Below are 14,541 nucleotides of genomic sequence, written 5' to 3'. Positions count from 1 at the left end.
ACCAATACTATATTATCAATACCATACTGCCTTGATTACTGTAGCTTAATAGTCATTACTGAAGTTAGGTGGTATCAGTCCTCCAACTTATTTCTTTCCTTCAATATTGTGTTAGGTATTCAGTTTTTAAATTTTTTTTTGTAAACTTCATTAATAGAGTCAATTTGTCTATATCTACAAACAAACTTGTGATTTTGTCTGGAATTGCATTCATTCTATACACTAATTTAAGAATAATTGACATGTTAATAATATTGAGTCTTGCAATCCATCAAGTAGAATATCTCTCCATTTACTTATGTCTTCTTTGATTTATTTCATCCAAGTTTTGTAGTTTTATGCATATAGTTCCCTGTTTTTGTTTTTTTTCTTTAGATTTTTACATAAGTATTCCTTTTCTGATACTGTTATAAATATTCTTGTTGTTTGTTTTTATTTTCAAATTTCAATTTTTCATTACTGGTATATAGTAAAAACACTTGCCTCTCGAATATTAACTTTGTATCCTATGGCCTTTCTATGCTCAGTAATTTCAGGAGATTTTCTGTAAATTGTTTGAAGTTGTTTACATAGACAATCACGTTATCTGTAAGTAAAACCACTTTTTTCTTTTCAATCTGTAAATATTTTACTCCTTTTTCTTGTCTTATTACGATAGTGAGATCTTCCAGTATGACTTAAATAGGTGTGGTGAAAGAAGACCACCTTGCTTGGTTCCAGATTGTAGGTGGAAATCATTTTTATGGCTGAAAGTCTTACTGTAGAATTTGTGTGCCACAATTTCTTGTGCTTCTAATACAATTTTTTAAATAATAAAGTCACCCAATTCATTGAGAAAACTTACAGCACAAAACAATTTTCCTATGAGGGCAATGGAGAAAAAAAACTCTATTGTTAAGACACTGGGAAAAAATACAGTTATCTGTGGTCAGCTGAATGGAATGAGTAGCTTTTTTTTTTTTTTTTTTTTTTTTTTGAGATGGAATTTTGCTCTTGTTGCCCAGGCTGGAGCACGATGGTGCAATGTCAGCTCACCGCAACCTCTGCCTCCCAGGTTCAAGTGATTCTCCTGCCTCAGCCTCCCAAGTAGCTGGGATTACAGGCATACACCAACACGCCCAGCTAATTTTGTATTTGTAGTAGAGACAGAGTTTCTCCATGTTGGTCAGGCTGGTTTCCAACTCCCGGCCTCAAGTGATCTGCCGGCCTCGGCCTCCCAAAGTGCTGGGATTACGTGAGCCACCACACACAGCTGGGTTGCTTCTTAATATTCTACTGTTGTTATATTTTATTCGTGAAATATATTTATTCCTACTTTATTTTTAATACTGTCTGTTAAACAAGTGGTGACAATGATTTTCCCACATGACAAGCATTTATTCTTATATTTAAAAAATGAATCTTAAAATTAGCAGAGAGGTATTTTGTTGGCATTATTTTTAAATAATGTTGTTTCTTTCTGATCATTGAAATAACGTATTTTATACTCTATTTTATTCTATCAAATTAGCTACTTTGGGAACATATGTAAATACAAAAACGTAAAAAGTTATAATAAATATTTTATGTTTCATCTCCCTAATAGTAATTCAGTGTTTAACAATCTAGTGTATTTTTAAAAATATTTTATATAAATACACACATCTACACACACATTTATATAATTGAAACTGTAATTGTTCTTATATATTTTATATATTTAATACTTAGGAATTTTCTACAACTTTGCTTCTGAAGAAGGATAATTTTTAATGGCTTCCTAACATTTTATCATATGAATGTACTAGAATGACTTACTCTTTTTTATTATTGCATATTTGTTTTTTCTCAAAAAAGTACAATGCAGCAAGTGGCGTTGAGAAAACTGCATATCCACATGCAATAAGAATAAAGTTGTATCATTATGTTACATTATATGCAAAAGTCAACTCAAAATGCATTAAAGACTTAAACATAAGTCCTGAACCATAAAGCTTCTAGAAAAAAACATAGGGGAAAAGCTCCTTGACATTGGCCTTAGCAATGATTTTTTTGAATATGACACTAAAAGCACAAGCAACAAAAGCAAAAATAAGCAAATGGAACTACATCAAAATAAAAAGCTTCTGTATGACAATGGAAAAATCAATACAATGAAAAGGCAACCTCTGGGTTTGGAGAAAATATTTGCAAACCATGCATCTGATAAGGGATTAGTATCCAAAATATACAAGGAACTCATACAACTCAACAGCAAAGAAATCAAATAATTCAATTAAAAAATTGGCAAAGGACTTGAACAGATATTTTTCAAAGAAAGACATATGAATGACCAATAGATATCTAAGAAGGTGCTCAAAATTATTAATTACTAAGAAAATGCAAATCAAAACCACATTGAGCTATCACCTCATACCTATTAGAAAGGCAGTTATGAAAAAGAGAAGAGATAACACCGTGGCAAGGGTATGGAAAAAAGAGAACTCTTGTACACTGTGGGTGATAATGTAAAATGGTACAGCCATTATGTAAAACAGTATGGAGGTTCCTCAAAAAAATTAAAGAGAACTACCTTATAATGCAAGAATCCCTCTTTTGGAAATATCTCCAAAGAAAATGAAGTCAGTATCTGAAGGAGATGCCTGTGCTCCCACACTCACTGCAGCATTACTCATTATAGCCAGTATATGGAAACAACCTGTGCCAATCAACAGATGAATTGAAAAAGAAATTGTGATATATATATCATATGTAGATGATAATAATATATGAATATTACTCACTCTTAAAAAAGAAGGTGTTTGTGACAACATGAATGAACCTGGAAGATATGACGCTGAGTGAAATAAGCCAGATACAGAAAGAAAAATAGTGCATTATTTCACTTGTATGTGGAATCTAAAAAAGCCAAACACATAGAAACAGGAAGTAGAATGGTGGTTACCAGGGTCTGGGTGTGGGGGAAATGGGAAGATGTTGGTCAAAGTGTACAAAGTTGCAGTTATCTAGGATGAATAAGCCAAGAGATATAATGTACAACGTGATGACTACAGTTAATAATATTGCATTGTATACTGAAAATGAGCTACAAAAGTAGAATTAAGGTCTTCTCACCACAAAAAACGATAACTGTGGGGCAATGGATATGTTAACTTGCTTAACTGCGGTAATCATTTTACTATGTATATGTATATCAAAACATGATGTTGTACACCTTAAATACATAAGATCTTTATTAAAAACAGTAATTTAAAAACTCAAAATATCTCTATGTGTTTCATGTCAAAATTTTCAATTTCTTATATGGCTTTGTAGAGGTAAAAATATAGAATCCAAGTGCATAAGCATTTTCAAAACTCTGGGTAGATTTCAACAAATTATTTTCTATTTAGAAGGGTTAGATCAATCTGTATTTCATATAAAACTAGTACATGAGGTACTTTGTTAAATCTAATTCAAAATTAGGTAGCATCACTAAAAAGAAGGGTGACAGTATCTTTGCTAATCTAATAGTCAGGATGGTATTTCATTTTGATTTACATCTTAGATCTAAGTGAATCTTGTTGAGGTTTATATGTTTTGCTTTTTTTCTAGCATAGGTTTAGGGCTTCCCTTTTCCACTTTTAGAAGGTCTTTTTTAAAGAGATGAAGTATTTATCTTAGAATGAGTATGCATATTTTACCCATCTTCTCACTCGCCTTTTACATTTATGGCCATTTATCGGGAAGCAGTTAATTAGTGTAAATTGACCCTTTCCTCTGCACATCTTCTACATCATTCATTGTTTTTAAGCTTACATCATTCATTGCATTAACTGATTTTTACCCAGTTAGAGATCATTTGTGTTTTCATCTTTTAAAAATAGCCTTATTTGTAAACTTCAAACAGAAGTTTGTTATAAGATGAAGATTTAAATTCTTTTTTTAAGATACATACTTAACCTAGTATTTGAGCAGTATCTATGGAAGACTTTTGTCAAATTGTACATATGTGTGTGTGTATGATATTGTTTGACTGTGTCCCCACTCAAATCTTATCTTGAATTGTAGTTCTCATAATCCCCACATTCGTGGGAGAAACGCTGTGGGAGGTAATTAAATCATGGGGGTGGTTACCCTCATGCTGTTCTCATGATAGTGAGTGAGTTCTCATGAGATCTAGTGGTTTTATAAGGGGCTTTTTACCCTTTTGCTCATATATCTCCTTGATGTCGCCATATGAAGAAGGACATGTTTGCTTCCCCTTCCGCCATAATTGTAAGTTTCCTGAGGCCTTCCCTGCCATGCTGAACTGTGAGTCAAGTAAACCTCTTTCCTTTATAAGTTACCTAAACTTGGGTATATCCTTATAGCAGTGTGAGAATGGACTAATACAGTATATGTGTGCTTGCATGTGCATATTTTCATTTCTTCCATTCCATTAATCTGCCTGTTGGTTTTCATATTGCCAACATATTATGTTAATTATTATAATCTCATTAAATATTATATTTTAATACCTTATAGGTCAAGATTCCCATTACCATTCTTCTTTTGATACATTTTCACATTCTTACCTATTTTTCACATAGACAAAATTTAATAATCATTTAATCATATTCTAAGATGTGTCTTATTGATATTTTAATTAGACATACATATTTTAAATCTTGGTAACAGTTCACTTTTTGTACTTTTTTCATTAATCTGTTTTATCATTCACAGAACACATTCTATCAAGTATCATCCAAGTAGTAGGCATGGAGAACACACTGGTTAACAATACTCTTGCAGTCTACTGGGCTGTATCTTTCAGTTTATTCAAGCTTTTAGTAATATTCTAAATGGCAATTTATAATTTATTCTTACAGGTATTTCTCACTGTATAATAAGATCATCTTATACTTTACAGTGTAAGCTATAATATATGTGATAATAATTCTGAGCTATTGTTTTCACTGTATTTTACACAGTAATTACCATTTTCAACTTTTTTCCTTATTTTATTTTTTGGCATGTGAACTATATGATAAGATTCATTTGCTTTAATCTCATTTGGTAGTTTGGAAAATGTTTATTTTCTATTTGTCATCTTTTCAAAAATGTAAATTATCTTTGCCTGGAAATAGGAATTTTGCCACATTTTAATTTCTTCCATTTATTGTGTTCCTGGCCAATCGTGTATTTTTGTGCTGTTTCTATAAATCTTTACATTGTTAATAATTTATTTGTATTTGGTAGAACATATTGTCTTGGCTGCAACATGGTTTATTTCTTTACCCAGTCTTGAACTAGGCAAGAAATATTTAGAGAGTTTGTTAATAAATTAAATTTGTGACATTTTGGAAAGTTTTTTTTGAAATAATAATTATTTTTTCTTTATCTTATTGTTTTAGGTGATTTTAATAGAAAGATAAATATTTTCTACATTCCAAAATATTGCAAATATTTGTGGGTTGAGGCTGAATGTGACTCTGCAGTTACTTATTGGTTTCATTTTCTGAATTTCATAGGCAAAGCAGAACATTTAGATTCAAAGAATACAAAGCCCAAGAGAACTGTCATATAGGGGTCTAGTCCCATTGAAAGAAACAGATTCTAGGAACTCAGGAGAGTGTAGCCATGTCTCAAAGGGGTAAGTGGATAGTGTTTTGTTTTCTTTATTATTATTATTAATAATTTTTTTTATTTCCATAGGTTATTGGGGAATAGGTGGTGTTTGGTTATATGAGTAAGTTCTTTGGTGGTGATGTGTGAGATTTTGGTGCATCCATCACCTGAGCAGTATACATTGCACCCAATTTATGGCCTTTTATCCCTCACCCCCTTCCCACCCTTTCCCTCTGAATCCCCAAAGTCCATTGTGTGTTTATTATGCCTTTGCATCCTCATAGCTTAGTTCCCATGTGTGAGTGAGAACATATGATATCCGGTTTTCCATTCCTGAGTTACTTCACTTAGAATAATAGTCTCCAATATAATCCAGGTCACTGTGAATGCCATTAATTCATTCCTTTTTTTATGGCTGAGTAGTATTCCACCATATATACATACCATTGTTTCTTAATCCACTCGTTGATTGATGGACATTTGGGTTGGCTCCATATTTTTGCAATTCCAAATTGTGCTGCTATAAACATGCATGTGCAAGTATCTTTTTTCATATAATGAGTTATTTTTCTCTGGGTAGATACCCTTTAGTAGGATTGCTGGTTCAAATGGTAGTTCTACTTTTAGTTCCTTAGGGAATCTCCACACTGTTCTCCATAGTGGTTGTACTGGTTCACATTCCCACCAGCAGTGTAGACATGTTTTCTGTTCACTGCACCCATGCCAACATGTATTATTTTTTGATTATGGCCATTCTTGCAGGAGTAAGGTGGTATTGCACTGTGGTTTTGATTTGCATTTCCTTGATCATTAGTGCTGTTGAGCATTTTTTTCATATGCTTGTTGGATATTTGTATATCCTCTTTTGAGAATTGTCTATTCATGACCTTAGCCCACTTTTTGAGGGTATTGTTTGTTTTTGTCTTGCGAATTTGTTTGAGTTCATTGTAGATTCTGGATATTAGTCCTTCGTCAGATGTATAGATTGTGAAGATTTTCTCCCACTCTGTGGGCTGCCCATTTACTCTGCTGTTTCTTTTGCCATGCAAAAGCTCTTTAGTTTAATTAAGCCCCAGCATTTGCTTTTGGTTTCCTGGTCATGAAATCCTTGTCCAAGACAATGTCTGGAAGGGTTTTTTCAATGTTGTCTTCTAGAATTGTTTTTCAATTTTTATTTATTTTTCTCAGATAGAGTCTCACTCTGTTGCCGTCTCGGCTCAGTGCAACCTCTGCCTCCTGGGCTTAAGCTATTCATCTGCCTCAGCCTCCCAAGTAGCTGGGACTACAGGCACCTGCCACCACACCCAGCTAATTTTTTAAGTGTAGATGGGGTTTCACCATGTTGCCCAGGCTGGTCTCAAACTCCTGACCTCAAGTAGCCCACCCACCTCGGCCTCCCAAAATGCTGGAATTACAAGCGTGAGCTACCACACCGGCATTGTCTCCCAGAATTTTTATAGTTTCAGGTCTTAGATTTAAGTCCTTGATCCATCTTAAGTTGATTTTTGTATAAGGTGAGAGATGAGGATCCAGTTTCATTCTCCTACATGTAGCTTGCCAATTATCCCAGCACCATTTGTTGAATAGGGTGTCCTTTCCCCACTTTATGTTTTTGTTTGCTTTGTCAAAGATCAGTTGGCTGTAAGTAATTAGGGTTTATTTCTGGGTTCTCCATTCTGTTTTGTTGGTCTATTTGCCTATTTTTATGCCAGTACCATGATGTTTTGGTGACCATGGCCTTACAGTATAGTTTGAAATCAGGTAAAGTAATGCCTCCAGGTTTGTTCTTTTTGCTTGGTCTTGCTTTGGCTATGAGGGCTCTTTTTTGGTTCCATATGAACTTTAGGATTGATTTTTCTAAGTCTGTGAAGAATGATGGTGGTATTTTGATGAGAATTGCATTGAATTTGTGAACTGCTTTTGGCAGTACGGTCATTTTCACAATATTGATTTTATCTACCCATAAGCATGGGATACGTTTCCATTTGTTTGTGTCATCTATGATTTCTTTCAGCAGTGTTTTGTCATTTTCCTTGTAGAAGTCTTTCACCTCCTTGGTTGGGTATATTCCTAAGTATTTTATCTTTTTGCAGCTATTGTAAAAGGGGTTGAGTTCTGGGCTCTGCTTGGTCACTGTTGGTTTATAGAAGAATTACCGATCTGTATACATTGATTTTGTATCCAGAAACTTTGCTGAATTCTTTTATCAGTTCTAGGAGCTTTCTGGGGGAGTCTTTAGGGTTTTTTTAGGTAAACAATCATGTCATCAGCAAACAGTGACAGTGTGACTTCTGCTTTACCAATTTAGATGCCCTTTATTTCTTTCTCTTGTCTGATTGCTCTGGCTAGGACTTCCAGTACTATGTTGAAGAGGAGTGGTGAGAGTGGGCATCCTTGTTTTGTTCCAGTTCTTAGAGGGAATGCTTTCAACTTTTCTCCATTCAGTGTTATGTTGGCTGTGAGTTTGTCATAGTTGGCTTTTATTACATTGAGGTTTGTCTCTTGTATGCTGATTTTGCTGAAAGTTTTCATCATAAAGGGATGCTGGATTTTGTCAAATGCTTTTTCTGCATATATTGAGATGATCATGTGAGTTTTTGTTTTTGGTTCTGTTTATGTGTTGTATCACATTTACCGACTTGCATATGTTAAACCATCCCTGCATCCCTGGTATGAAACCCACTTGATCATGATGGATTATCTTTTTGATATGTTGTTGGATTTGATTAGCTAGAATTTTTTTAAGGCTTTTAGCATCTATGTTCATCAGGGATATTGGTCTGTAGTTTTCTTTTTTGGTTATGCCCTTTCCTGGTTTTGATATTAAGGTGATACTGGCTTCACAGAATGATTTAGGGAGGGTTCCCTCTTTCTCGGTCTTGTAGAATAGTGTCAGTAAGATTGGTGCCAATTCTTCTTTGAATGTCTGGTAGAATTATGCTGTGAATCTATCTGGTCCTGGATTTTTTTTGTTAGTAATTTTTAAATTACCATTTTAATCTCACTGCTTGTTATTTGTCTGTTCAGAGTATCTAATTCTTCCTGATTTAAGCTAGGAAGTTTGTATCTTCCCAGGAATTTATCCGTCTCTTCTAGGTTTTCTAGTTTATATGTGTAAAGGTGTTCATAGCAGCCTTGAATGATCATTTGTATTTCAGTGGTGTCAGTTGTAATATCTCCTGTTTCGTTTCTTTTTTTTTTTTTTTTTTGAGACGGAGTTTCGCTCTGTCGCCCAGACTGGAGTGCAGTGGCGCAATCTTGGCTCACTGCAAGCTCCGCCTCCCGGGTTCACGCCATTCTTCTGCCTCAGCCTCTCTGAGTAGCTGGGACTACAGGCACCCGCCACCATGCCTGGCTAATTTTTTGTATTTTTAGTAGAGACGGGGTTTCACCGTGGTCTCGATCTCCTGACCTCGTGATCCGCCCGCCTCGGCCTCCCAAAGTGCTGGGATTACAAGCATGAGCCACCGTGCCCGGCCTGTTTCATTTCTTAGTGAGGTTATTTGGATTTTCTCTCTTCTTTCCTTTGTTAATCTTTGTTAATTTATAAAATTAATCTATCAATTTTATTTATCCTTTCAAAGAACCAGCTTTTTGTTTCATTTATCTTTTTAATTTGTTGTTGTTTCGATTTCATTTAGTTTTGCTCTGATCTTGTTATTTCCTTTCTTCTGCTGGGTTTGGGTTTGGTTTGTTCTTGTTTCGCTGGTTCCTTGAGGTGTGATCTTACATTGTCTGTGCTCTTTCAGGCTTTTTGATGTTGGCATTTAGGGCTATGAACTTTCCTCTTAGCGCCACCTTTGCTGTATCCCAGAGGTTTTGATAGGTTGTGTCACTATTGTCATTCAGCTAGAAGAATTGTTAAATTTCCCTCTAGATTTCATTTTTGACCCAATGATCATTCAGGAGTGGGTTATTTAATTTCCATGTATTTGCGTGGTTTTGGAGGTTCTTTTTGAAATTGATTCCCAGTTTTATTCCACTGTGGTCTGAGGGAGTGCTGGATATAATTTCAGTTTTCTTTAATTTATTGAGGCTCATTTTGTGGCCTATTATATCATATATCTTGGAGAAAGTTCCATGTGCTGTTGAATAGAATGTATATTCTGCAGTGTTGGGTAGAATGTTCTGTACATATCTATTAAGTCCATTTGTTTCAGGGTATAGTTTAAATCTATTGTTTTTGTGTTGATTTTCTGTCTTGATGATCTGTCCAGTGCTGTCAGTGGAGTATTGAAGTCCCCCACTATTATTGTGTTGCTGTCTATTCCATTTCTTGGGTCTATTAGTAATTGTTTTATAAATTTGAGAGATCCAGTGTTAGGTGCATATATATTTAGGATTGTGATATTTTCCTGCTGGACAAGGCCTTTTATCATTATGTAATGACCCTGTTTGTCTTTTTTAACTGCTGTTGCTTTAAAGTTTGTTTTGTCTGATATAAGAATAGCTACCCCTGCTCGCTTTTGGTGTCCATTTGCATAGAATGCCTTTTTCCATCCCTTTACCTTAAGTTTATGGAAGTCCTTATGTGTTAGGTATGTCTCCTGAAGGCAGCAGATAGTTGGTTGGTGAATTCTTATCCATTCTGCAATTCTGTATCTTTTAAGTGGAACATTTAGACCATTTACATACAATGTTAGTATTGAGATGTGAGATGCTATTCCATTTATTATGCTATTTGTTGCCTGTATACTTATTTTTGTTTTTATTTTTTTCACTACAGCTTGGCTTTAGGAAAATGGAGAGAGTACTACATCAAGGAAATACCCTGTGGGACAAAACGTACTGAACAATAGCCTTGAACATTAGAACTTCCCTCTGATAGAGGCTACCCCAATGAGAAGGAACCAGAGAACAAACTCTGGTAATATGAAAAAACAAGGTTCTGCTTGTTTCACAATAGCTCTCCAGCGATGGATCCAAACCAATGTATTTTTACTTTGTAGGTCTTGTGAGATTTATGCTTTAAAGAAGTTCTGTTTTGATGTGCTTCCAGGATTTGTTCCAAGATTTAGAGCTCCTTTTAGCAGTTCTTTTGGGAGTGGCTTCGTAGTGGTGCATTCTCCAGTGTTTGTTTGAAAAAGACTGTATCTTTCCTTCACTTATGAAGCTTAGTTTCACTGGGTACAAAATTCTTGGCTGGCAATTGTTTTGTTTGAGGAGGCTGAAGATAAGGCCCCAATCCCTTTTAGCTTGTAGGGTTTCTGCTGAGAAATCTGCTGTTAATCTGATAGGTTTTTCTTTGTAGGTTACCTGGTGTTTTTGCCTCACAGGTCTTAAGATTCTTTCTTTCATCTTAACTTTAGATAACCTGATGACAATGTTCCTAGGTGATGATCTTTTTGCGATGAATTTCGCAGATGTTCTTTGAGCTTCTTGCATTTGGATTTCTATTTCTCTAGCAAGGCTGGGGAAGTTTTCCTTGATTATTCCCCCAAATACATTTTCCAAACTTTTAGATTTCTCTTCTTCCTTAGGAATGCTGGTAATTCTTAGGTTTGGTCTTTAACGTAATCCCAGACTTCTTGGAGGCTTTGTTCATATTTTCTTATTGTTTTTTCTTTGTCTTTGTTGGATTGGTTTAATTAGAAAACCTTGTTTTTGAGCTCTGAAGTTCTTTCTTCTGCTGGCTTGATTCTATTGCTGAGACTTTCCAGAGAATTTTGCATTTCTGTAAGTGTGTCTATTGTTTCCTGAAATTTCTATTGTTCTTTATTTATGCTATCTATTTCATTGAATATTTCTCCCCTCACTTCTTATATCATCTTTTTGATTTATTTACATTGGGCTTTGCCTTTTTCTGGTGCTTCCCTGATTAGCTTAATAACTACCCTTTTGAATTCTTTTTCATGTAGATCAGGGATTTCTTCTTGGTTTGGATCCATTGCTGGAGAGCTATTGTGAAACAAGTAGAACCTTGTTTTTTCATATTACCAGAGTTTGTTCTCTGGTTCCTTCTCATTGGGGTAGCCTCTATCAGAGGGAAGTTCTAATGCTCAAGGCTATTGTTCAGTACCTTTTGTCCCACAGGGTATTTCCTTGATGTAGTACTCTCCCCATTTTCCTAGAGTCAAGCTGTAGTGATTGTTATCTCTCTTCTGAATCTAGCTACCCAGCAAGACTACCAGTCTCTGGGCTGGTACTGGGGGTTGTCTGCAAATAGTCCTGTGCTGTGAACCGTCTATGGGCCTCTCAGCCGTGGATACCAGCACTTGCTCCTGTGGAGGTTGGAGGGGGTAAAATGGACTCTATGAGGATCCTTAGCTTTCGTTGACTGGTGCGCTATTTTTGTGCTGGTAGCTGGTGCATTCAAGAGAGCATCAGTTATGGTAGTATGGGGAGGAACAGGTGGTGGACAGGACCCTAGAACATCCAAGAGTATATGTTCTTTTTCTTCAGTTACCAGGGTGGGTAGAGAAGGACCATTAAGTGGGGCCAGGGCTGAGCTCAAACTCTACTTGGGTGGGCCTTATTGTGGCTGCTGTGGGGGTTGGGGTGGTTTCCAGGTCAATGGAGTTATGTTCCTGGGAGGATTATGGCTGCCTTTGCTGTGTCTTGCAGGTTGTTAGGGAAGCAGGGAAAGCCAGCAGTCAGTTCTCACCTAGCTCCCATGCAACCCAAAGGGCCTGTCTCATTCCCACCTTGTCCCCGACAACAGCACCAAGTCTGTTTCCAGGCAGTGGGCGAGCAGGGCTGAGACCTTGCCCCAGGCTACCTGCCTCCCAGCTGTGAAAATAAATAGGGCTTTCCTTCTTTTCCCACCTGTGGAGTCTGTACACTGGGTTAATGCCCTCCCCCAAGTTCTGGCCAGGAGACTTCTTGATTGGTTCAAATTGTTAAAATGTTCAGCTGGAGGTTTCCTTCTCCCTTGGCCTTTTCCCAGTGCCTCCAGCAGCCCTCCTCAAGGACCCCTGTGAGGCAAGGCAGAAATGGCTTGGTAGGGGATCCAGCGAGCCTACCGGGATCTTTTTGCTGCTTCCTCTACCCCTGTATTTCACTTGGTTCTCTAAACTGACTCAACTCCAGGTAAGGTCAGAATCTTCTCCTTTAATCTAGACCTTCAGGTTCCCCAGTGGGGGATGTGTGTTTGGGGGTGGATGATCTCCCTTTCCCACTTCCATAGTTTGGGCACTCACAGTATTTGGGGTGTCTCCCGGGTCCTGCAGGAGCAATTTGCTTCCTTCGGAGGGTCTGTGGGTTATCTTGGATTTCCTAATGTATTCCTGCAGTCCTTCTGGAGCAAAAGTTCATGATACAAGCCTCCACATGCTGTTCTCTCCATCTGAGCGGGAGCTGCAATCTAGTTCTGTCTCCCGTCTGCCATGATCCCCGGAAGTTCTAGTGTTTGTTTTCTATATTGGCGTGAGCACTGTAAGCATAAAGAGCTTATATATTTCCCCATGCTTAATCTATTTTATGATACAATAAAATGTAATCTGACAATAGGGTTTTCTGTCCCCCCCCCATTAAAATGGATCTTGCATTCTTCTAATTTGGGAAATACGGTACTAAGAGTTCTGAGGAGGACAGTTTGAAAACCACTAATCTAGTTTGTCTTTTTTTAGTGGTAAATGGGACATTTTTAAAATCACACCACCGGATTCTCTATATCCTAAAAGAAGAGCCATGGCACAGTGCTTTACTTTGAGAAATTCCATTTCCATGACTGTATGAACCTCTGTATACTCTGTCTTTGCAATCCCTGTTTTCTGGTCTTTGTGGGATCCCAATGGCTGTAGAAATGTGCATGTGTGTGAGAATGAAAAGGAAGAAGAAAAAAAATGAAGCAGCACAAAAGCAGTGGTGAGATTACTTTCAGTTTCCTAATTAATGCATATAGTTGGGTAAATGGGTCAAGAGACAAAAAAAAAGTAAACAAAAAATAACTTTCTTCTTAGCTGTTCTAGTCAATTAAGATTTCTCTCTTTTATGTAGTAGCACTTAATTAGTCCTCTTATATACACATTTTTCAAACTTGTTTTATTGATAAAATAGTTTTATATGTGTGTGTGTGAGAGAGATAACATTCACATATATTAACACAAGTGTATATGTACGTTTTATTTTCATGCAGATGTATACATGCATACACACATATATTTTATACTAAATAGATATATACTTCTAAATGGAAATTTTAAAATTTTTAAAATACATATATACTTTATATTGGTATCTGCCAATAAAGTGAGGTTAAACTCTAATTCAATTAAGAAATGAGGTTGCTTAATGCAAATTTTTTCAATGAAGTGTGGACGTAAGCTCTGAGGTTTGTGAGTTGGAGAAAAACATAAATCTTAAGAAGGTGACATATTCCACTGTTCTGAAATCTGTTGAGAAAAATGAGATGGAGACACGAATAACAAAGGCTAAAAGATACAGTTAGAAAATATTATATTCTATAAAGTTCTAGAAGCATATAAAAATATTCCAAATACCACAATATCTCCCTTACTATAAACTTGTTTTTTAAACTCCTCGTATTTCAAGTTTTATTTTAGGCATTTGGATTTTTTTTCTTTTAAAAATAGAAAATTAATATAATGGGAATCTACAATAAAATAAAAATTAATTTAACAATAGGCAATTAATGAGCCCCCATTACATACATGTGGAAGTTGATGGCAAAAATATTAAAAAGATATGGTGTCAGCATTAAAAATTCTTACAATTTACCTGGGAAAACAAACATGTGTGAAGGAGTCAAATCACTTTATAAATATGGCCTTTTGATCACTTAGCTGAAACATATTTTTTGGGGGGCAGGGGGTGAACTGTAGAGGACTTTTGCTCTGTTAAATCTCTAGCTTTTATCAGTCTGTACTGAATATTTACACCAAAATAACAGATACAGTAATCCCCTTTCATGCTTCTTTCTCATTTTCTTTTTTTTACTGAGTCTGGCTTTAATCTAAAATTTCCTTTCTAGCTATTGCCATCATTTTCTCTCTGAAGTTGCTCTGGCCTCTC

The sequence above is a fragment of the Nomascus leucogenys genome, chromosome 22a (genome assembly GCF_006542625.1).
Source record: "Nomascus leucogenys isolate Asia chromosome 22a, Asia_NLE_v1, whole genome shotgun sequence".
NCBI classification, from domain to species: Eukaryota; Metazoa; Chordata; class Mammalia; order Primates; family Hylobatidae; genus Nomascus; species Nomascus leucogenys.
The sequence above is the reverse complement of the archived record's forward strand: the minus strand, read 5'-3'. Positions refer to the sequence as shown.